We start from the raw sequence: 23,651 nt of genomic DNA, 5'->3' as shown, positions 1-23,651 counted from the left end.
CCTACCATGTCCCTGGCACTATGCTGAGAGCCCTAGGAGATGGATGCTATCATTATACCTGTTTTGCAGATGAAGGAACTAAGGCTGAAAGAGGCAAGTCACTTATTCCAAGATTCCCAGATAGAAAGCTGTGGAGCCAGGATTAGAATATTTTCCCTTAATTGCCATGAAACACCTCCTTCTGAAGCCACAAAGCAATTATTGGAGGCAATCTAGTGGCTGAGAGCAGGGACTCTGGTTCAGGTCCCAGCTCTGCCACTTGCTAGCCATAGCAGAACAAGTCACTTACCTGTACCATGGGGTTACAGAGCCAGTGAAACAAGTCAGTCATATACAGAGTGATCAGAGCAGTGTCTGACAGTGTCTGGGGGAAGTGGAAATTCAGAGAGGTGAAGTGATTTGGCCATGGTCACACAGGAAGTGGCAGGCGCAGGGTTTGGACCCACGCCTGGATAACCCCAGAACCTCATGGGATCCTGTGTCCTGTTAACCCTGAGCTCACTTTCTGATTCTGGTCCCCATTTGTCCCTGTATCTCAGGCTTCCTTCCAGCTCCGCCTGTCCTAGTGGGTTCACCTTGCCTGCTGCCTAGACAGAGCCGATTTATCAAGACAGGAAAATTGCAATAGAGAAAGAGTAATTCACACGGAGCCAACTGGGCAAGAGACCGGAGTTTTATTATTACTCAAGTCAGTCTCCCCGAGAATTTGGGAATCAGAGTTTTTGAGGATAATTTGGTGGGTAGGGGCCAGTGAATCGGGAGTGCTGAGTAGTTGGCTCGGGGATGAAATCATAGGGAGTCGAAGCTGTTCTCTTCTGATGACTCAGTTCCTGGGTGGGGGCCACAGAACTGGTTTGCATGTCCAGGTGGGGCCATCCGGTTGTAGGAAATGCAAAAACCTGAAAAGACATCCCAAAAGGCCAATCTTAGGTTCACAACAGTGATGTTACTTTTTTTTTTTTTTTTTTTTTTTTTTTTGAGATGGAGTTTCGCTCTTGTTGCCCAGGCTGGAGTGCAATGGTGCAATCTCAGCTCACTGCAACTTCCAACTCCTGGGTTCAAGTGATTCTCCTGCCTCAGCCTCCCGAGTAGCTGGAATTACAGGCATGTGCCACCACACCCAGCTAATTTTGTATTTTTAGTAGAGACAGGGTTTCTCCATGTTGGTCAGGCTGGTCTCGAACTCCTGACCTCAGGTGATCCGCGGCCTCAGCCACCCAAAGTGCTGGGATTACAGGCGTGAACCACCATGCCCAGCCTGAGCCACCGCCCCTGGCTGATGTTACCTTTAAGAGTAATTGGGGAAGTTGTGAATCTTATGACCTCCGGAATAATGGCTGGTAATATTTAGAATTCCAACCCCTCTCATTCTAACTTGGTGGCTGGTGACCTTTCATTCCTTTTACAAGAAGAGTTTAGCTTTTGGGAAGGGCTATTATTTAAACTCTAAGTTCCTTCCCAAGGCTAGTTGGGCCTATGCCCAGGAAAGGACAAGGACAGTTTAGAGGTTAGAAGCAAGATGGAGTTGATTAGGTCTGATAGCATTCACTGTCATAATTTTCTTAGTTCTAATTTTGCAAAGGCAGTTTCAGTAGTCAAGGCCTGAAGTGGGTGCCATGATGAAGACGCCATTTTCCTAGTCTAGGGGGTGTCTCCAATCAGTCCTCAGAGGGGGCAGGGGATATTTCTTCTGGGCCCTCAGCCTGGATCTTCTGCTCATATCCCATAGCCAGCCTGGGTGAGGAAGCCGGCTGCCCCTTCACTGCCACCCTTAACTGCCGCTGAAGTCAGCGCCACTCACAAACCTGTAGGTTACCAGAATGTTCCCCTGGCTTACTCACTACCTTCCTTCAAGTGAACTGGGCCACACTAAAGCCGTCGTGTGAGGTATTTATTTATTCAGCAAAAGAGAATAAAACAACAACAACAATGAGAACAACAGGGTTCGAATCCATTTCAGCCTAACTGATATTTTACACAATTGGATACGTTTGACTAAACTAATACATATGTATGGGTACTGGTGCATTTCCATTCAAACCAATGTAAATTACCTTTGACCAATATATTTTTCTGAAAATCAATGCATTTTAACAGGAGATAATATTTATGAAATTGAATTTTTTATTGAAGCTAATGCAATTCTATTCTATTTTATGCATTTTTATTAAACTAATGCATTTTAAATTAATCCATTGTATATTAAGTACAACAGACATTGGTACTTACAGTAAAATAATATATGCCCACTGAAATCAATACAGTTTCAAAACCCAGTGTTTTCCATTTAACCGAAGGGTGTCAAGAATACACAGCCATGAGTTCAGACCGTGTAAATGTAAAATCCTGTCTTTCCTTTCTCTATTTTTCAAAATCATTCTCACATAAAAGATACTGTGCCTCCATGTATTGAGGATTTAGAATTTAGAATGGATTGAGGCCCGAGGATTTAGAATTAATTCACAGATCACATCTGAGCTTACCAACTTTTTGACCAAGTGGACAGGTGATTCTTAACCACAAGGTATAACACAAGTTACTTGTAGCTACTAATGAAATACCGAAGTTTGCAAATAACTTTGTGGAAACAAATAAACAAAAAAAAGCTAATGTCTTGAATCAGTCAGAGTCTTGGTAGGAAAAGACAAAACCCTACAACTGGCATTTACAGAGGAGTTTAATAAAGAGACTATTTATTTATGCATATATTTTTAGAGGCAGGGGCTCTCTCTGTTACCTAGGCTAGAGTGCGGTGGCATGATCATAGCTCACTGCAGCCTCGAAATCCTGGGCTCAAGTGATCCCCCCACCTCAGCCTCCTGAGTACCTGGGAACTAACTACAGGTACCTGCCACCACGCCCAGCTAATTTTTTTAAAAAAATGTTTGTAGAGACAGGGTCTTGCTTTGTTGCTCAGGCTGGAAGACTATTTATTAAGGTGAAGGCAGATTTTGAAAGAGCAATTGTGCTAGGAGCCACAGGGAGCTGTACCCATGTGGGCATCACTGAGATATAGAGCAAGCAGCTGGCGGAGAGAGAGAAGCTGTGGCCATCGGTAGAGAAGCTCAGCCTCCCTTGGCAGTCCCCCAGGGAGGGAGCCAGAAGAATAAATACCCAACCTCCCTCTCCTTCCTGCATCTGATCTTCTGTCAATATCTTCCATTGGCCAAATCCAGCAGAAGCCAGAGGCCGAGGGAGGCCGTTGCAGTCCTGGGGCAGCACAGAGCAAGCTGGAGAGAGGTGGAGAAGAGTGGATCTGGACAGGCAAAGTGAAGATATCAGTGTACTTATTTATTATAGTAAGTGCTTATTACAGGCTAATAAGCTTTCTCAATCAATTCTCACAACACCTTATCAGGCAGGTGCTATGATTACCCCCATTTCCAGGATGGGGAAATTGAGGCTCAGAGAGATTAAATGGACAGAGATCCAACTTTGTGAAGGAAGGGGACAGTCTCTGAGAAAGATTGCCCTCTTAAATAAGACGATGGCCAGGCGCGGTAGCTCACGCCTGTAATCCCAGCACTTTGGGAGGCTGAGGTGGGCAGACTGCTTGAGTCCAGGTGTTTGAGACCAGTCTGGGCAACATGATGAAACCCTATCTCTACTAAGAATACAAAAAATTAGTGGGGCATGGTGGTGCGCACCTGTAGCCCCAACTTGAGAAGCTGAGGTGGGAGAATCACCTGAGCCTAGGAAGTCGATGCTACAGTGAGCCATGATGGCACCATTGTACCCCATCTTAGGCGGCAAGAGTGAGAACCTGTCTCATAAAAATAAAGTAAAAAATAAAAGAAGACAAGATTCTCTTTAGCCCCATCATGCCTCTTCCCTGTTGCATGGGACTCAGATGTGAGGACCTGATGTCTGGGGCTGTGGCAGCCACCTTGTGACCATGAGGGGAGACATCACCAGCACACTGAGTCTAGCAGAACAGAAAGAGCAGAGGAGTCTGGGTCCTTGTTGCCTTGGTTGAGTCCCTAAACCAAGCCCAGAACCCCCTACCTTCAGGCTTCCTGCTAATTAACAATAAATGCCCTTTTAAGTCCTTTAAGGAGGCATTAGTTGAGTTTACTGTTACTTGTAGCTAGGAGCATTCCTAACTGAAATACCATCACCTATACATTGCTTGCATTTTTAATAATGCATATGTATTACCTTTGCAAAAGACATAAAAGCAAATAATGATTAGCTGTTAACCACATCCCTCATCCGACTTCACCAAACTGGTGGTAAGATTTTTTTCTTTCAGGACAATACCCAGGTGCACATGATGTTTTAAGGTTGAATTCACAGACCCATTTTATTACATTTTTGTACAAGTTTTTTCATTATGCACATTCAGACAGCAGAACCGCTCAAGCATATGAATCTCGGCTCCCCTCTCACTGAGAACCCCATCCGCAGGTCTCCCAGGGCACAACACCACTATCATTGCATTTCCCGTGGGAGTCCCTTAAAAGCCTTCTCTCTCCCACATCCACCAGCTCCGAGTCAGTTCAGGGAAACTGCCAGGATTCCCAGGGGCCCATGGGGAGCTCATGGCATTTTCCCAGAATTCTCCATGGATGCTAACATCTTTCCTCTATGAAAGGAAAATTTTGCTCTAAATTTCCATCTTTCTCCTGTCTTTGAATATGGACTCCTAAAATTCTAGACCTCAAGGGGTTTGGGAAATTTACTCCTCCCTCAATGGTTTTCAATGGTGAGATTTCTGCAGAGCTTCAGTTTTGTCATCTGGAAAATGGGGGTGCCGCTAAGATCTACCTCACAGGATTGATGTGACAGGGAAAGAGTGAAACATGTAGAGTGACCGGCACGGGGAACAGGCTCAGTGACTTGAGGCTCTTGTGAATAGCTAAAGTAATACCATTATTATCACTTGGAGAGTCAATAACAGTTTGTAATGTGCCCATCCACATCATGACCAGCTTCCTCAGTGGCGTCTGCTCTTATGAAAAAATTTAGGTAATCACAATGTCTCAACTTGGGATGAGTATCTGTTTTATGAGCTCATCCATGGAACTGGTTAGCCAGTAGGAGTCAGTGGCAGCTGAGCTTGGACATTAAATCCAGAGAAACCTGGACTGGGCGCAGTGGCTCACGCCTGTAATCACAGCACTTTGGGAGGTTGAAGCGGGTGGATCACTTGAGGTCAGGAGTTTGAGACCAGCCTGGCCAACATGGTGAAACCCCATCTCTACTAAAAATACAAAAATTAGTTGGGCACGGTGGCAGCCACCTGTAATCCCAGCTACTCACTCAAGAGGCTGAGGCAGGAGAATTACTTGAAGCCGGGAAGAGGAGGTTGCAGTGAACTGAGATCATGCCACTGTACTCCAGCCTGGGCAAGAGAGTAGACTCTGTCTCCAAAAAAAAAAAGAAAGAAAGAAAAGAAAAGAAAAAAAAGAAGAGAAAAGAAAAGATCCAGAGAGACCTGGGCTCAAATCTCAGCTTCACCCAGCTATGTGATCTTGGGCAAATCACTTTGCCTCTCTGAGCCTCAGGTTCCTCATCTGGGAAAGGGGACTAGTCGTGGATGCCTCATGGGCTGACTTGGGTATTAAATGAGGTTTGACATGGAAAGCCCTGAACACAGGGCACTGGAGAGCATCTGCCATCTCTCTTTATAGCTGCCATTTTTTTTTCTCTTGCCGTGGAGGGAAATAAGTAGGAAAAAATGAATCCAGAGTCCTATAGTCTATGTGCTGTTCTGTCTCCAGAGACAGATGGAGAGAGGAAGAAAGTGCAAGGAGGTTACTGGTTGAGTTAGAAATTTCTTTCCTTGAATAAAAGTGATTGGAAAGTTACAGAAAAGATAAAAGAGATCCATCATTATTGTTTTTATGTTGTTGTTGTTGTTGTTGTTGTTGTTGTTGTTGTTGTTGTTGTTTGAGATGGAGTCTCACTCTGTCACCCAGGCTGGAGTGCAGTGGCGTGATCTCAGCTCACGGCAACCTCCACCTCCAGGGTTCAAGCGATTCTCCTGCTTCAGCCTCCTAAGTAGCTGGGATCACAGGTACACGCCACCATGCCCAACTCATTTTTGTATTTTTAGTAGAGACGGGGTGTCACCATGTTGTCCAGGCTCATCTGGAGCTCCTGATCTCAAGTGATCTGCCTGCCTCGGCCTTCCAAAGTGCTGAGATTACAGGCATGAGCCACTGCGCCTGGCCCCACCATTGATATTTTGATACTACCTCTAGATTCCAAGCTCTTTGTGCACTGAGACCCAGTGAATGAACCTTGGCATCCTGCGTGTGTCTAGCACTTAGCAGGTGCACAATAAATGCCTGTTGATCTAGATGGAACCCTACATTTGTCAGCTGGGGCTGCCATAACAAAATACCATGGACAGGGGGCTTAAACCACAGACATTTATTTCTTCATAGTTCTAGAAACTGGAAATCCAAAATCATGGTCAGGTTCTGGGGAGGGCTCTCTTTCTGGCTTGCAGTTGGCCTCCTTCTTACTATGCCCTCACATGGCAGGGAGGACAGAGAGAGAGGGCACACACAGGCCCTCTGGTGTCTCTTCTTATCAAAGTCCTGATCCCATCATTAGAGCCCTGCCTTCATGACCTCATCTAAATCTAATCATCTTCCAAAGGCCCCATGTCCAAATACTATTATCTCATGGTTAGGGCTTCAACCTGTGGATTTCAGAAGGATACACTTCAGTTTGTAACAATCCCCTAAAATGTCATGCTTCAACTGCAAAGTAGATACAATCTGGAGCTAAGAAACATGTGTGACAATCCTTGGATAAGGAGGATGGTGGGTGAAAGGGAGTCTAGAGTGGGTGTCATAGGGAATCAAAGACTCACCTGCCCTCTTCACTCTTGCTGGCAGGCAGTGGAGTGGTTAAGAGTTCAGGAGCTGGCATTAATTGTGTTGATCCACTGCTGTGAGACCTTGGGCAGGTGTCTTATCTTCTCTGGGCCTAAGTTCCTCTATCAGTAAAACTAAAGCCAGAGGAGACAAGCACTGCTTTTGCCTGCATACCATTTTTCTTTCTTGTAAATGTAGCTTCTTCATTTCTGTTTGGCCGGCATACTCCCGTCACTCATTAGCACCCTGCCGCAGCTGTAGAATTGGGCATGTGATCTGGGCCCCATCTTGCAGAGTCCTGGTGATTGGTTCAGGCATAGGCATATGATCCACTCTGGACTAATGAAAAGCTTCCCCAGGATTTCTGAGGGAACTTTTGGGAAGGGGCGCTCTCCTTTCCATAGGTATGTTAGGCTGAGAGGTTGGAAGTCTGGGCTCTGGTAGCCAACTTTGCCCCTCTGAGAGGAGACACCTGTCTAGAATGAAGACAACACAGAAGAAATGGAGCCTAGAGAAGGAGAATATTGAAGTCGAAAATTCAACTGCAGAGGATCTTGATCCAACTATGCCTGAAGCCCATCCACACCATTCAACTTTCCAGGAAAAGCCAATACATTGTTTTAGGCCTAAGCCAATTTGAGCTGTGTTTCTGTCACAGAAGCCAGTGACTTACACACGTGCATTGGGTGGAGCTAGCTCAGGGTTTTGCATCTGTGCCTGTGGTATGTGATTTTCTCCGGTTTGGGATGGTCTCTGACCCATATTTTCTCACAATGTTGAAGAGTTACAACTTTTCTGAATCTTACTTCCCCCTTGAGAGGTAGCTGAGCAGCTAGTGTTATCTTGTGTAGTTCACACTGTTGGTTGCCTTTCCAGCATTCTTGCCCCTCTTCTGCCTCCCATTTTGTTCAAGTTCCCAGCCCCCTCCCCACCAAGTCACTTGCCTCAGGGGAAGGCAGCCCACTGCTGTTGCAGACGAATCCCATTCCTCCTCTCAGGCACTGATTCAGGAATGAATGTGTGGCCCAGCTCTGGCTGTATTAGTCTGTTCTCATGCTGCTAATAAAGACATACCCGAGACTGGGTAATTATAAAGGAAAGAGGTTTAATTGACTCACAGTTCCACATAGCTGAGGAGGCCTCACAATCATGGCAGAAGGCAAGGAGGAGCAAGTCACAGCTTACATGGTGGCAGGTGGGAGAAGAATGAGAGCCAAGTGAAAGGGGGAACCCCTCATAAATCCATCAGATCTTTTGAGACTTAATCACTACCAGGAGAACAGTATGGGGGAAACCACCCCCACGATTCAGTTAGCTCCGACTGGATCCCCACAACACGTGGGAATTATGGGAGCTACAATTCAAGATGAGATTTGGGTGGGGACCCAGCCACACCATATCACTGGCCAAAGAGATATGAGGAAAAATTTGCTGGGTGTGGTTTCTAGAAGTCTCCTAAGATCTATGAGAAAACTTCTGTGAACTTTGTCCCAGTGGAACCATTGCCACCATCTTGCTTTGTCCTGAGGAAGAAACCCTGAAGACAGCAAAACAAAGAGATGGAACGTGCCTGCAACTGGGACGACATGGTTGAAGCACCAAGTCACCCGCCTTGAGATCTGCTCCACTTGCAGGATCCACGTTATGTGAGATCATAGTTGTCCCTCTCACTTAAACCAATTTTGAGTCTAGATTTCTATTACTTACAATTAAAACTGTCTTGAGCAATACACTCTCATTTTATAGATGAAATAAATAATTTCAGAGAAGGGAGGTAGCTTTCTCCAATATCTTGTCAAGATTATTTTGTTGCAAGTAACGGAAACCTGACTTAAACAGCTTGAGAAATAAAAAAGGAATTTAGGGCAGAAGTAAATTCAGAGTACAGGAGTAGACAAATGGCCTTCCACTGGTACATGGTGAATAAACTGTGGCACATTCATACAGTGGGCTGTTATTATCCAGTAATAAAAAAGAATAAACTACCGAATGTCAACAACATGAACCTCAAATGCATTTTGCTAAGTGGAAGAAGCCAGACTCAAAAGGCTGCATAGTGCATGATTTCATTTATATGACAATCAGGAAAAGACAGAAGCTTACAAACAGGAAACAGATCAATGGATGCCAGGGGCTGCAGGGTGGTGGAGAGTAGGAGAGCAGATTATAAAGAACCAAGGAATGTGAGGTCAGGGGATAGAACTGTTCTGTATCTGGATTGTGGTGCTGGTTACACAACTGTGTGTTTGTACAAATGCACAGTAAAAAGGGATAATTTTACTGTATGTATATGGTATACTTTAAAAAGTAAAAATAGGCCAGGCGTGGTGGCTCATGCCCGTAATCCCAGCACTTTGGGAGGCAGAGGCAGGTGAATCACTTGAGGTTAGGAGTTCAAGATCAGCCTGGCCAACATGGTAAAACCCCATCTCTACTGAAAACACAAAAATTTAACTGGGCATGGTGGTGCATGCCTGTAGTCCTGGCTACTCAGGAGACTGAGGCAGGAGAATCACTTGAACCCAGCAGGTGGAGGTTGCAATCAGCTGAGATTGCGCCATTACACTCCAGCCTGGGAACAGAGCAAGATTCGTCTCAAAAAAATAAAAATAAAAATACTTAATTAATTAATTTAATTTAACTAAAAATAAAAAAGAGTCCTGGGGTAGAAGGGGAAGTATTGTTTAATGAGTACAGAGTTTCTGTTTGGGGTGATAAAAAATTTTAGAAATAGTGATTCTTGTTGCACATCCTTGTGAATGCCATTAATGCATTGTACATTTAAATGTATTATACAACTCTCTGTTATGTAGAAGGGTCTTATTTTGGATATTAAAGGAAACTATAAATCTGGAAAGTGAGAAAATGGAGGAAGTCTCAAGTTATAAGCTCACTTCTAAGCAAAGTTGGATTTTTTTTACAAGACCCTAAGATTTTATGGAATAACCAAGAACAATGCAACCAACGTCACCTCATGAGAAGCTGAGGATGAGGCAACACGAGACTCTTCTTGAAGATGTGTCCTCATCACAGTAGACCCAGTCTAACTTTTCCCTTTCTGTATATTATGACATTTCAAGATAGTGATTGATTCCCTAAAGGCTAAGAGCATTTCTGGAAAGACTTAGTAGCCACACTCCCAATCTCCTTCACACTCACATTTTAGAATCAAATGCCCACATGACATCAGATATTTGCACCAAAGGAATCAGAGTGGGATGCAGGAAGGTGGGCAGGGACCAGATCAAAGGAGACAGCCAGGAGATGATGGCACTGGGGTTTGTTCTGTTAGTTCATGTGGCTGGGGAAGCCTCACAATCATGGTGGAAGGCAAGGAAGAGCAAGTCACGTCTTACACGGATGGCAGCAGGCAAAGAGACAGCGACTTTAAAGACTTTAATACAAGGGAGAGGACACTATTGGCAAGCAGTGAGAGGGCTGGTTGGGCAGAATGGTAAGGATTCACAAAGGAGGTAGAGTTGTACATTTAAAAATGTTTGAAATGCGAATTTTATGTTATAGATACTTTACCATGATTTTAAAAGGAAAGGAGAAGGAAGAAAGGAAAAGAAATGAGAGAGGATGGAAGGAAGGAAGGAAGGAAGGAAGGAAGGAAGGAAGGAAGGAAGGAAGGAAGGAAAGAAGGAAGGCAGGCAGGCAGGCAGGCAGGCAGACTTTTGGAGTTCAGGCATGGCTGGATCCAGGATTCTCTCCATCTCTCAGACTCCCTATTCCCCCATCTTGGCTTTATTCTCAGCAGGCTCTCTCCAAATGGGGACAGAGTTGGTATTTGGCAGTTTCAGGTACTGTTTCAGGTACCAACCAGTCACTTTACAGGAGGAAAGTGCCTCCATGCCAATAGCTCCTGAAAGTCCAGGATTGTGTCTCATAGGCTTGCCTTGGGGCATGAGCTCCCCCCACAACCAATTGCTGGGGCAAATGAGTTTGAATGACCTGACTGGCCAAACCTGGGTCACATGCCCGCTCCTAGGGACGTTGGAGGAGCCCCATCCAAATCCCAAGGACAGAAAGCAGGGAGAGACAAACCTCAGAGAAAACCCAGGCACTTGTGCCAGCCGCCCCTATACCCAAGTTACATGTTGAATGGCCCAGCCCCAATTCTCTGCCCGACATTTCTGCAGGCTGTGCATTCTGTCCTTGCATTCTCTCCAGCAAAGCCCACGTAGGTACAACATACACTCATCATTCCGTCCCTGGGTTTGCATAAAAACCCACGTCCACGAAGTAGCAACTGCAATGTTTTTCAATCACACAGCAAAGATATTTAAAAATATCACCCATATGTGTTTTAAATACAGGCAAATAGCTGGCAAGGCAGCCGGCTTCACACCCGCGTGCCATTCTGAGTTATAATCTTCTCGCTTCCAACTCTCAAAATCACACGTTGAAGGCCAGATGAGCCCAGAACACGAAGGCTGTGCATCTCCCCGGAATCTTCCTGACCTGCGCAGTCCAGCTTTCTTTCCTGGTGGAGGAGTTGTCAAGGATCCTGGGAAGAAATTGAGGGACCCTGGGCTTGAGCTGAAATCATTTGCTCTCCATTGAGAATACAGAAATGGAACCAGGAATTTGTTAATGACTTTCAATCCAACCTCCTTCCTGAAACCCTCCTTTTCATCCAGCCCAGCCAGCTTTCTCACTGTCCCCTTCCTGCCTGCCTCTAGTGTCCCCTCTGTCATGCTAAAGTCTTTAAGATCCAACATCTCAGCTAGGTTGCTAGCTGAGATGTAATCTTACAACTAGAGACTCCACACCTGTCCTCACCTTCCAGATTTATAGTTTTCTTTAATATCCAAAATAATGTCCTTTTACTATGAGATAATTCCAACTCAAATAGGCTAAAAATAGAATAGATTATCTTAATCTTACACAAGAAGTGCAGATGTAGGTGAATCCAGGTTTGAGTGATCAGTGACTATGTGATATCGACTCTCTGTGTGGCCTTTAACCTTGGCCTGCTTCCCCTCATGGCCCCAAAGTGGCTACCCCAGCACCAAGTATCACACCTGGACACAGAAGCATCCACAGTAAACCTTTGCTAGAAGCACCTCTGCAGACCTTCCGTCACATCTCATTGGCTAAAACAGTCACATGTCCAGGCCTAGGCCAATCACCAACAAGGGTAATGCAGGCATTGTAATTGGTTTAGACTTTAGATTAATCAAGATTTAGCTCTGAAATTGAAGAGAGTCATTCTCACCTTCCTCTGAGTCAGGATTTTGGGCAGATGGACATGCCCACAAAATCGAGAATATGCCAGCAAAGAATATGGGGAGCATGGCCGTGAGGTCAATGTAACAGGCCCCATCAGCACCCCACCCCTGTTTGCTTATCCTCTCATTTCAGGACATGCCTTCTGACTGCCAACTGCTAGCACCTACATGTCACTGGCAGAAGGCCTTCCCAGGCTGCAGGAGCCCACCTTGCCCACACACACAGGAATCTGGAAGAGCCAGGGAAGGTATGCCCCTTGATGGCACCTCTTGGCAATGACTGATGGCTGTTGGTGTGTAAATATTCCAGCTCCCTCACTCCTCAGACAGGATAAGGCTGAGAGTGTGTGTTACGTTGTCTATAGCATTTTCTGCCTATGGATTAAACCATAGGCAATCAAGTTGATAAGTCATTTCTTAATGGGCTTCCTTCTCTTCCCTGTCTCACTTCCCCATTGCTCTGTGCCTCTGCCCTACAGTCATGCACCACATAACGTTTCAGTCAACGTTTTACCACATGTACCACAGTCGTCCCATAATGTTATAATGGAATTGAAAAATTTATATCACTCAGTGACATGGCAGCCATCATCATATTGTAGCCCAATGCATTACCTTTTCTATGTGTAGGTATATTTTGATGCACAGATTCTTACCATTGTATTGCGGTTGCCTACAGTATTCCATATAGCACCATTCTGCACAGGTTTGTAGCCGAGGAGCAATAGGCTGAACCGTATAGCCCAGATGTGTATGGGCTAGACCATCTGGGTTTGTGTACAGACACTGTGATGTTTGCACTGTGTCATCACCTAACCACGCATTTCTCAGAATGTATCCCCATTGTTCAGTGACACATGACTGTACTTGCAATTGAGTCCTAATCTTGGGGTCTACTACTGGGGGTACTCAAAATCAAGCAGTTGGATAGGACTGCCTGCTGCAGAATGAAGATGGAAGAGGAAGAGGGGGAATAAGAAGAAAGAGGGATCCAGGCATGGTGGCTCATGCCTGTAATGCCAGCACTTTGGAAGACCAAGGCGGGCAGGTCATGAGGGGTCAGGAGCTCGAGATCCACCTGGCCAACATGGTGAAACCCCATCTCTGCTAAAAATACAAAAATTAGCTGGGCATGGTGGCATGCACTGGTATCCACGGCTACCTGGGAGGCTGAGGTGGGAGGATCGTTTGAACCCAGGAGGCAGAGGTTGCAGTGAGTTGAGATCACGCCATTGCACTCCAGCCTGGGCAACAGAGCAAGACCCTGTCTCAAAAAAAAAAAAAAAAGAGAACATAAGGAGACCCACTATTTCTTGTACACCTTGTCTGTGAACTGAGATGTGTACCTAATACCCATGGAGCAGGAAACCAGGCATCCGCATACATGCAAAGTCTGTCTGGCACATCTTGCCCCAAGGAGAGTCTTGGTAGCCCTGTCTCTTGGACCTGGACAGCCCCCAAGATACCGCAACCTGCTCCTTCCCCCAGATTGTCCCTTCTCTCAGCACTCTCTTCTTCAAGGACAAGGACTTGCTCACCAATGTCTGTGGGACTCCAGGATGAGGCTACAGATTTGTTGGCATCCTAACAATTTCTCTACCTAAGGCCGTCTATGCATTTTTCCTGGATTAAGAAGAGCAGAGCTTCCAGCATAGATGGAAGAGGATTTGAGAGATGCCAAGCCTGGCAGCCCCTGCTTTGACCAGGGGGATGTTAACCATTGGAAGGCTGTATGAGACGATGCTTTATGAGGTACTGTGTTTCCATTTGCCCCGCCATGACCCCCAGGGATAGAGGCTCCATCGTCCTGGGTGCCTGAGTGAGGGTGCTGGGGCAGAGCCCTGAGCCAACCCACAGTGGACACATAACAGGAACAAGAAACATACATTTGTTGTTTTAAGCCTCTGTGGTTGGGAGATTGTTACTGAGGAGACCAGGAAAAGTCTGATGCACACAAATTCTACTTTCTCCAAGGAACCTTCCTTATAACTCCAACCAGAGCTCTCCTTTTTCCTACCTTGTAGACAAAAGATAGTCTACAAATACCATCTTTTCTCTCCTTCCCTTCCTCCCTCCCTTTCTCTTTTACCTTTGTCCTTCCTCCCTCCCTTCTCTTCTTCTCTCTCTCATCCTCCCTTCTTTCCTTTTTTTTTAGCAAGTGGTTTTTTTTTCTTTGTTTTGTTTTTGACAGAGTCCCATTCTGTTACCAAGGATGGAGTGCAGTGGCGCAATCTCGGCTCCCCGCAACCTCCCACTCCCTGATTCAAGTGATTCTCCTACCTCAGGCTCACAAGTAGCTGGGACTACAGACACTTGCCACCATGCCCAGCTAATTTTTGTATTTTTAGTAGAGATGGGGTTTTGCCATGTTGGCCAGGCTGGTCTTGAACTCCTGACCTCAGGTCATTCAGCCTCCCAAAGTGCTGGGATTACAGGTGTGAGTCACCACCTCCGACCTTAAGAAGTATTTTCTGAGTGCCTACTATGTGCTGGTCATGCAGAATTCTGTGACATCAGTGCTCCATTCCAGACTATATTGTGCCATGTTATCCTCTCTCTCATGAGGCAGTTTCATGTCTTTAGGACTGTAATAGTCAAAAGGATAGTAACTCTCGAGATACCGTCATTATTGTATCTCCAACACCAAGCACAGAGTGGGTTTGATAAATTACCCCTTGGCTGATGGAGGGAAAGAATCATAAGCTCCTCTGGACCTTGCACCATGAACATATTTTTGCAGACCCACTGGCCTTTTGCAGACCCACTGGCAGACCCAATGGGCTCATAGAAATATATTCTAGTTGGATTGGATGTGTCTGAAAGTGTCTGGGAATCCACATCTGGAGTCCACTCATTGCGTCCACTGGATCTTCTTCGAGGAGATGCTGATGGGCAGGACCTCATCTCTTTTCAGCACAGGCATCGCCATAGGAGCAAACACCAAGAGGATAGCTGCCTCTCCCTTACCCCCCACAATACTCATTTTCTTGGGTACCCCTAGACACCTTGCTTTAAGAAAACTGACATGAGGCTGGGCATGGTGGCTCCTGCCTGAAATCCCAGAGTTTTGGGAGGCTGGGGCAGGAGGAATGCTTGAGGCCAGGAGTTAGAGACCAGCCTGGGCAGCATAGCAAGACCCCACCTCTACAAAAAATATTAGCTTGGTGTGGTGACATGCACCTGCAGTCTCAGGTACTCGGGAGGCTGAGGCGGGAGGATTGCTTTAGCCAAGGAGTTCAAGGCTCCAATGAGTTATGATCACACTGCTATTCTCCAGCCTGGGTAACAGAGCAAGACCCTGTCAAGAGCAGGAAGGAAGGGAGGGAGGGAGGGAGGGAGGGAGACATGAAGATTGGAACTTACCCAAATGATCAGTAGTCATCTTCAACAACTATCATGCACTCACTCTGCACCAAATCCATTCACTAGATGATTTCAGACCTTCACAGTCGCCCAGTAAGGAAACTGAAGTTCAGAAAAACAAAGAGCCCCCACGGTCACACACCAAGTGGCAGAGAGGATGTTTAGTCCTTACATGTCCCCCAAACCAAATAATACTCCATTTCCCTGTTGCAAAATTTATTTTGATCTATTACAGATATGAGAAGATGTGAAGAACAACATTACAGCATCTATATACCTGCAACCCAGCTTAAAAAAAATACAGGATGACCAGCTAACACCCCTCTACCTATTGCTCCCCAAGTTCAGTCCTTCCTCCCCTGACCAGATTATCTCTATCTTGAATTTGGGGCTTATCATCCCTATGAATTAATGTTTTGGGGTTTTTGGGGTTTTTTTTTTTTTTGAAGCAGAGTCTCACTCTGTCACCAGGCTGGAGTGCAGTGGTGCAATCTCGGCTCACTGCAATCTCTGCCTCCCAGAATCAAGCGATTCTCCTGCCTCAGCCTCCCAAGTAGCTGAAACTACAGGCACGTGCCAGCATGCCTGGCTAATTTATTTTATTTTTTTTATTTTTTTTAGTAGAGACGGGTTTTTCACCGTGTTAGACAGGATGGTCTCGATCTCCTAACCGCGTGATCTGCCCGCCTTGTCCTCTCAAAGTGCTGGGATTACAGGCATGAGCCACCGCGCCCGGCCGGTTTTTTTTGTTGTTGTTGTTGTGTTTTTTGTTTGTTTGTTTGCTTGTTTTTGAGATGGAACTTTGCTTTTTTTTTGCCCAGGCTGGAGTGCAATGGCATGATCTCAGCTCACTGCAACCTCTGCCTCCTGGGTTCAAGTGATTCTCCTGCCTCAGCCTCCCGAGTAGCTGGGATTACTGGCACATGCCACCACACCTGGCTAATTTTTTTTTTTTTTTTTTTTTTTGAGACGGAGTCTCGCTCTGTCACCCAGGCTGGAGTGCAGTGGCTGGATCTCAGCTCACTGCAAGCTCCGCCTCCCTGGTTTACGCCACTCTCCTGCCTCAGCCTCCCGAGTAGCTGGGACTACAGGTGCCTGCCGCCTCGCCCGACTAGTTTTTTGTATTTTTTAGTAGAGACAGGGTTTCACCATGTTAGCCAGGATGGTCTCCATCTCCTGACCTCATGATCCACCCGTCTTGGCCTCCCAAAGTGCTGGGACTGGCTAATTTTATATTTTTAGTAGAGACGGGGTTTCATCATGTTGGCCAGGCTGTTCTCAAACTCCTGACCTCAGGTGATCCGCCCACCTCAGCCTCCTAAAGTGCCAGAAGTACAGGCGTGAGCCACCACGCCCAACCTGAATTAATGTTTTATTGAGACACGTGAATGTGTCCTGAAACAATATATAGCAGAGTGTTGCCTGTTTTAAAAGTTCATATACATAATATTCTATTATTTGTGTTTTTCAGTCCCTTGCTTTTTTCACTCAGCATGACTGTGTGAGAATTCTCCATGTTGACTTATGTAGCTCTGATTCACTTATTTTCTCCACTTAAAGAATTATAGAATTCTATTGTATAAATACTGTACAATTTATTTATCCAGTCTACTGTCCATGGACATTTGGTGACTACCTTTTTCCTTTTTTTTTTTTTTTTTTTTGGTGACAGGATCTTGCTCTGTCATCCAGGCACAAGTGCAGTGGCATGATCACAGCTCAAGGCAGCCTCAACTTTGTAGGCTCAAGTGACCCTCCCTCCTCAGCCTCCCGAGTAGCTGGGACTGGAGATGCACACTACCAGGCCTGGCTAATTTTTGTGTATATGTATTTGGTAGAGATGGGATTTTGCCATGTTGCCAGGCTGGTCGTGAACTCCTGGGCTCCTGTGATCCACCTGCCTCAACCTCCTAGAGTGCTGGGATTATAGGCATGAGCCACCACATCTGGCCCCTCTTTTTAATAACTGTTGTGAACAATCTTTTATAAATGATCTTATATAAAGATACAAATCATTTGCATCCTGTCCTGGCACAAGAGTCCCTGCTGGGAATATTCCTAGGAGTAGATCGCCGGAACATACAGCATGCATGTTATCTGCTTCACTGGATGCTGCCGGATTGTGTTCTAAGGTGGTTTTACTGGTTACACCCACCTCCTGCCCCCAGAGGGTATGAGGGCTCCATTTGCTCCACATCCTTTCCAATACTTGTTCTTATCAGGCATTAACATTTTGGCCAATTGCGTGAGTGGGATACCTCATTTTGGTTTTATTTTGAAGCTTTCCTAATGACCAGAGAGGCTGAGCAGCATTTCCTGTATTTATTGGCCACTTGAGTTTCCCCATCTGTGAAATGCCCATTCATGGCTGTCACACACAGCTCTAGAGAGGAATGTTTTGGCTAAGCATAATGGGTCATGCCTGTCATCTCAGCACTTTGGGAGGCCGAGGCAGGAAGATCACCAGAGCCCAGGAGTTGGAGGCCAGCCTGGGCAACATAGTGAGACTCTATCTCTACCAAAAAAAAAAATTAGCTGGGTGTGGTGGCACACACTTGTAGTTCCAGCTACTTGAGAGGCTGAGGTGGGAGGATGGCTTGAGTCTTGGAGGTCGAGGTTGCAGTGAGCTGTGATCGTGCCACTGCATTCCAGCTTGGGTGACAGAGGGAGACCCTGTCTCAAAAAAAAAAAAAAAGGAATCTTTGTCCAGGCCAGTGGGGCTTTGTACGTCTTTATTTCTTTGTCAGCGTGAGCTTGGCAAAGAAGCTGACATTCAAGACCTTCACACAAAGGAGGAAGCAGGGAGAGGATTAAGGAGAAGCTGGGCAAAGCTCTGGGATTCTCCTCTACTTATCTCAGTGATGCCCCTTGAAGTAAGATTGGACGGTGGCTCTCATGACCCCTTAGCATTCTGGAGGACCTATCTTTCCAAAGTGATGAATCTTCATGCTGACAAACTTGGGTCATACAGAGAGCAGCACTCCCCTTTTAACAGATGTAAATAAGAAAAACGAGGCCTGGGAGGTGCTAGATGGCAGTGGCTTGCCCGAGGACACATGGTGTCATGACTCTGGTAGCTGCACTCAAGACCTGCTGGGACTGCAGAGCCCAAAGTGGCGCAGGCCACCAGGAAGACTGGCAGGAGCACCAGGGAACCTCATTCCTGGGCCAGAGTGGGTCCCCTCAAGGCAGTTGGATGGCCTAAGGGTGGACTCAATGGGAACCCACAGCTAATTGCAAGGAGCCCATAGTCTTAGGTCAGGGGGCTACAGTGGCTGAAAGCACAAAGTCCCATGGTGCCCAGGCTGTGTGACCTCGGGGGCTCATCCAGGTTGGCAAAACCACAGGATTGGCTCAGGAAGGGGTGCCGGGTCCAGCTCCCAGGGGGATGGCAATAGATCCATCTGCAGCAGTTACAAGTAGGACCCACAGCATAGAGACTCAGTGCATGAGATGTTGGTTTCTTAGCCACAGACCAGTCCTCAGCAGGTGTTCCCTGGGTGCCAGAGGCTTCCCCCAACCTGCCATTCAGAAACCCTGCCTCCTCCCTACTCTTAGGTCTTGCAGCCTCTGCCTGGGACCAGTGGGCTAGCCCAAAAGTGTTCTTTCCACGGCGAAGGCAAAGGCCCAACAAAACAAGTGAAGCACACAACATCTCTTGAGACGTGGGCTCAGAACCGGCAGACCAACACTTCCGCCTCATTCTGTGTGCCAAAGCAGGTCACATGGCCAAGCTCAAGATCAAGCATCAGGAAAATCACCCCCACCCACAATGGGAAGGTCATTCGAAGTCACCTGGCATTGGGCACACAGAGACAGAAGGGGAAGAGCTGGTGCCAGCGATACCATCTACCAGAGGCAGGTATTACTCTTCTCATTTTCTTTCTTTTTTTTTTTCTTGAACAAGGTCTCACTCTGTCACCCAAGCCAGAGTGCAGTGGCACAGTCTTGGCTCACTGCAACCTCCATCTCCCGAGTTCAAGCGATTCTCTTGCCTCAGCCTCCTGAGTAGCTGTGATTACAAGCGCACACCACCATGCCCGGCTAATTTGTTACATTTTTGGTAGAGATGGGGTTTTGCCATATTGGTCAGGCTGGTCTCGAACTCCTGACCTCAGGTGATCCGCCTGCCTTGGCCTCCCAAAGTGCTGGGATTACAGACATGAGCCACCGCCTCCGAATTAAGCTAATGTCCAGAGAGGCTAAGCACCCAGACTTAGACCACACAGCCAGGTAGGTGCAGAATTAGGATTCAAACCCAGTAGCTCCTGTACCACCCCCTGCCACATTGAAAGTTGACCCCTCTGTTGCTGGCATCATCGGGCAGTCATTTTCCACTGACTGACTTTTAACTGAAGTGTGGGGTGCACCCTTTCCCTGGTAGAATCTCTCTTTTCTAGTAGCTTCTTGTCTGGACCGCCATCTGTCCCTCTGCCCCATGGCGTTGCTTCAGCAGTGGGGCAAGGCCGCCCCAGCCAGGTTTCCCCCTACCTTCATGCCACTTAGCAACATCTAGCAGATGCAAGTTTTCTGACGCGGGCTCCCAGAATTAGCAGATGCTCTTTCATGAGGGTCATTTCCATCATGTTTATTACTTCCCTGAGATTATCTTAATTCCACAGTCCCTGGGAGACACGTGATGCTTATGTGGCCATGTGGCCCCCAGGGGATTGGAAGGAAGTGTGGGCCTGCTGGAGCTTCTCATGGTGGAGGACTTGCCCTGTAAAACAGACTTCAGCTCCTAGGGAAGCTTCCAGACCTGGGGGAGGCTGGGAGGTCCAAGCTGTTATGACAGCTCAGTGGGTGTAGGAAAAGGGAGAAATCCGGAGGGCTCTGGAGTGAGCCTGCCTGGATTTCAATTCACTGTCTAGCCCCATAACCCTGGACATGTTACATCTCCTCTGTGCCTTCAGTGTCCTCATCTGTAAAATGGGGATAATCATGAAAGTGCCGGCTGGGCGTGGTGGCTCACACTTGTAATCCTAGCACTTTGAGAGACCAAGGTGGGAGCATCGCTTGAGCCAGGGAGTTTGAGACCAGCCTGGGCAACATAGTGAGACTCCATCTCAAAAAAAAAAAAAAATTAGCTGGACATGGTGGCACACACCTATAGTCTTGGCTGCCCAGAAGGCTGAGATGGGAGGATCGCTTGAGCCCAGGAGTTCGAGGCTGCAGTGAGCTGTGATTGCCCCAGTGTGCTCTAGCCTGGGCAACAGAGTGAGACCTGTCTCAAAAATGATAATAAAAGTGCCTACCTGTGGGGTTGTTATGAAGTTATATGAGTTAATTCTTAGTGCTTAGATAAGTGCCTAGCACATAGTGATTAAATTATAATTGATTTGAATGATGTAAGTATTATATTGGGCTCCTAAGGGTCAGGTCCACCGAGGCCTCCAAGTATCACTCATTTCTCCCAAACATCGATGCTGATCATGCAGCCTGCATTCAGGGGGCACCTGTGGCTGCCAGGCTCTTTGCGTGCATTGTCTTATTGTCACAACACTAGGAGGTCTCCATTAACCAGACCAGGAAACTGAGGATGGCCAGGTGGGGTGGCTCATGCCTGAATCCAGCACTTTGAAAGGCTCAGCGGGGAGGATCGCTTGAGGCCAGGAGTTAGAGAAAGATAGAGCAACTTGCCCAAGGTCACAACTACAAAGTGGCAGAGGCAGGATTCAAATCAGAGTTCAAACCTGGTTGCTGTGATTCCAGACCTGCTTCTTGCAATTCCCAACCATTCTTGTGTTTGGTTTGGGAGGAATGAGGAGGGAGAGTAACAGACTTCACTTCCACGATGTTGATGGTTTCTTCCAACCACCCCTTTGGGGGTTTTGACCCACTTTACAACTGAAGAAACAGGTTCAGGCAGGTGGAGTGACTCGCCCAGGGCCACACACCAAGGAAGAGGCACAGCTGGGGTTTGCATCCTCATTTGGGCTTGGGTCTGACTTCAGACTCGTCCTAGGCTCTGTCCTGAGATACACAGGCAATTGCTTTGCATTCTGGTGTTATCTGCTTCCTCTGAATATCTGTTTGAGAACTTTGCACCCATTTTACAGCTGGGTGGATGAGGCCTGGGAGAAGCCAGCGAGTGACAGAGCAGCGACTCAAACCCCTGCCTCTGGATCCGATCCTCTTTTTTCCGTCTTGGCCAAGGAAATTGCTGCTTTGGGAAAGGAAAGGATAGGAGGAGAGAAGGAAGCTTTAAGTGGGTAGGGGCGCCCCCAAGTCTGGCTTTGGGCTCTCTCAGTTATCACCAGCCAGCCTGGGGGCTGCCCAGAGCCCTCATTCAGGTCCCAAGGGCGCCCAGGCTTGGTATATACACTGAGTGTCCACCAGGTGGGGCTTTTGCCAAAGGCCAGGCTCCAGGAAGCCCCAGGAGAGGCCTGACTGCCCCACCCAGGGTAGGGGAAGGTACAACCGGACACATCCTCCCGCCTGTGTCTTGGCAGGATACTCACTTGTGTGCACACGCAAGCTGTGCAAACGTGTGTGTGAGCACACAGGCGTGTCTCAGAGAACCTGTTTCTGGCTCGTGTGCAAATGTGCATGGAAAGATGTGCATGGGGCACGCAGGTGTGTGTGCAGGTGTGTGTTCATTTATGTGCAAACCTGAATACATGTGAGCGGTGCAGAATGGGTGTAAGTGCAGGTGTAAGCAAGTGTAGACAGCATGTGCAGATGTCTGTCTGTGCATCTGTGTGTGCACATATGTGCAAATATGTACATGTGTGAGTGTGTACAGAAAAGGCTGTGGGCACATGGGTGGCAGATTAGACCCTGACCTTGGGTGCTGAGGTTCATTTTAGAGTCTCTTAGGCTTCAAAACTGGAGGCAGAGGAATGGAACCAATGACCTCTTGAGGTCCCCAGTGCCTGGTACATTTGCCAGAGGCCCTGATGGATGCCAAGGACTTGGAGCAAGAAGAGTCATGGCACAAGCGGCTGGATGTGCTTCCCGGGTCAGGGAGTGTGGCGGCAGGGCTGGTTGTGCTTCCTGGGTCAAGGAGTGTGGCAAGAGGGACTGGATGTTGTGCTTCCTGGGTCAGGGAGTGACTGGGGAGATTTTGCTCCCCTAGATGCTGAGTTCTTTAGTCCTCAAAGGTTTCTGCAGTGTGAGGGATGGAGACTCACCCTTCAGAGAAGAGCTTTGAACTTTCATCCTGGATGCTCAGAGCTCTGGAGAATGTGGCCTGAATCTGGCCGCAAGAGGGGGTCAGCTCTGACTTCCAGGCCTGACTCAGCCCCTCACCAGCTATGCAGTAAATGTAAGGCCCCATAAAGGAGTTACAGGCAGTCAAGAAAGGGAGGGGGTGGCTTTAAAAGTCAAGAACTGGAGCCTTGGCATCAAAGAGAACAGGCTTTCACCCCTGCCTTTGTTGCTCACAGGCTGGGTGACCTCGGACAAGTCACTGACCCTCTCTGAGCCCCCATTTCCTCAGTTATTAAAGGAAGGAAACAGCCACGCTTACCTCCAAGTGCTGTTGCGGAAGGAAATTAGATGATGGGGAGAGCGAGCCCAGCCCCATGAGGCCAAGTGGATCAGTTTTTGGTTTGTGGAAGCCAAGAGCTGAGAATCCAGAAGTTCCAAGGGGATTGAATGAGTGGAAAGGCAGGAACTGGCTGCCAGGGCAGCAGACACGTTCCTTCTCTTCTCCCACTTGTGCTCCCCCAACACCTGCCCCTGTTGGCTCCAATTTGTCTGAATGGCATCTTTATCCCTGCTTCTCTCCTGCCCTGAGCACTGGCAGCAGAAGCTTAAACAGGGCAGGAAGGGAGGGTGGGAGGAGGGAGAAAAGCAGGCTTTTGTAGCAGGGCTGCCAAAGGGCGCACCTTTTCCTGACCAGCTTCCATATTGTGCTCAGCCATCGTCCTGCTGAGTGAACTCAGGTGGGCTCTTCCACATCTCTAAGTCTCAGTTTACTTATCTGTAAAGTGGACACAGTCATGCTCAATGTGAGATTTGGGGAGAATGCTGGGGATGGCCTTGGTGCATAGTAGGCACCATTATGACAACAATGATGACGATGACAATGATGATGATGGTGGAGTGGGACAGAGAAAATGTAAGCATCCACATCTCCCTGGCTTACTAAAGGAATAAAAGAATTCTTTCTTTCTTTTTTTTGCTTGGCTCCAGGCCCATGTTTTGCTGATGAGACTAAATGTGAGAACCTCCGATTTGAAGAAGAGGGAGGAGAAATGTTAGCCCAAGGAGGAAGAAG

The 23,651-nt window shown here is 47.3% G+C and overlaps 1 long non-coding RNA gene across 2 annotated transcripts; it reads right to left on the bottom strand.

Annotated features, from left to right (window-relative positions):
- Nucleotides 1–663: 663 nt before the first annotated feature.
- On the bottom strand, nucleotides 664–23,369 carry LOC105493410 (uncharacterized). 2 transcript variants are annotated; one of them, XR_011608839.1, is made up of 4 exons: nucleotides 22,899–23,369; nucleotides 21,121–21,590; nucleotides 15,428–15,529; nucleotides 664–899 (listed from the first exon to the last, which is right to left on the bottom strand). It is a non-coding gene; the product is annotated as an uncharacterized lncRNA (long non-coding RNA). The 2 variants fall into 2 exon arrangements; XR_003020866.2 differs by lacking the exon at nucleotides 664–899 and adding an exon at nucleotides 10,406–11,340.
- Nucleotides 23,370–23,651: the final 282 nt, after the last annotated feature.

The sequence above is a fragment of the Macaca nemestrina genome, chromosome 10, assembly GCF_043159975.1.
Source record: "Macaca nemestrina isolate mMacNem1 chromosome 10, mMacNem.hap1, whole genome shotgun sequence".
Taxonomy (NCBI): domain Eukaryota; kingdom Metazoa; phylum Chordata; class Mammalia; order Primates; family Cercopithecidae; genus Macaca; species Macaca nemestrina.
The sequence above is the reverse complement of the archived record's forward strand: the minus strand, read 5'-3'. Positions and strand labels throughout refer to the sequence as shown.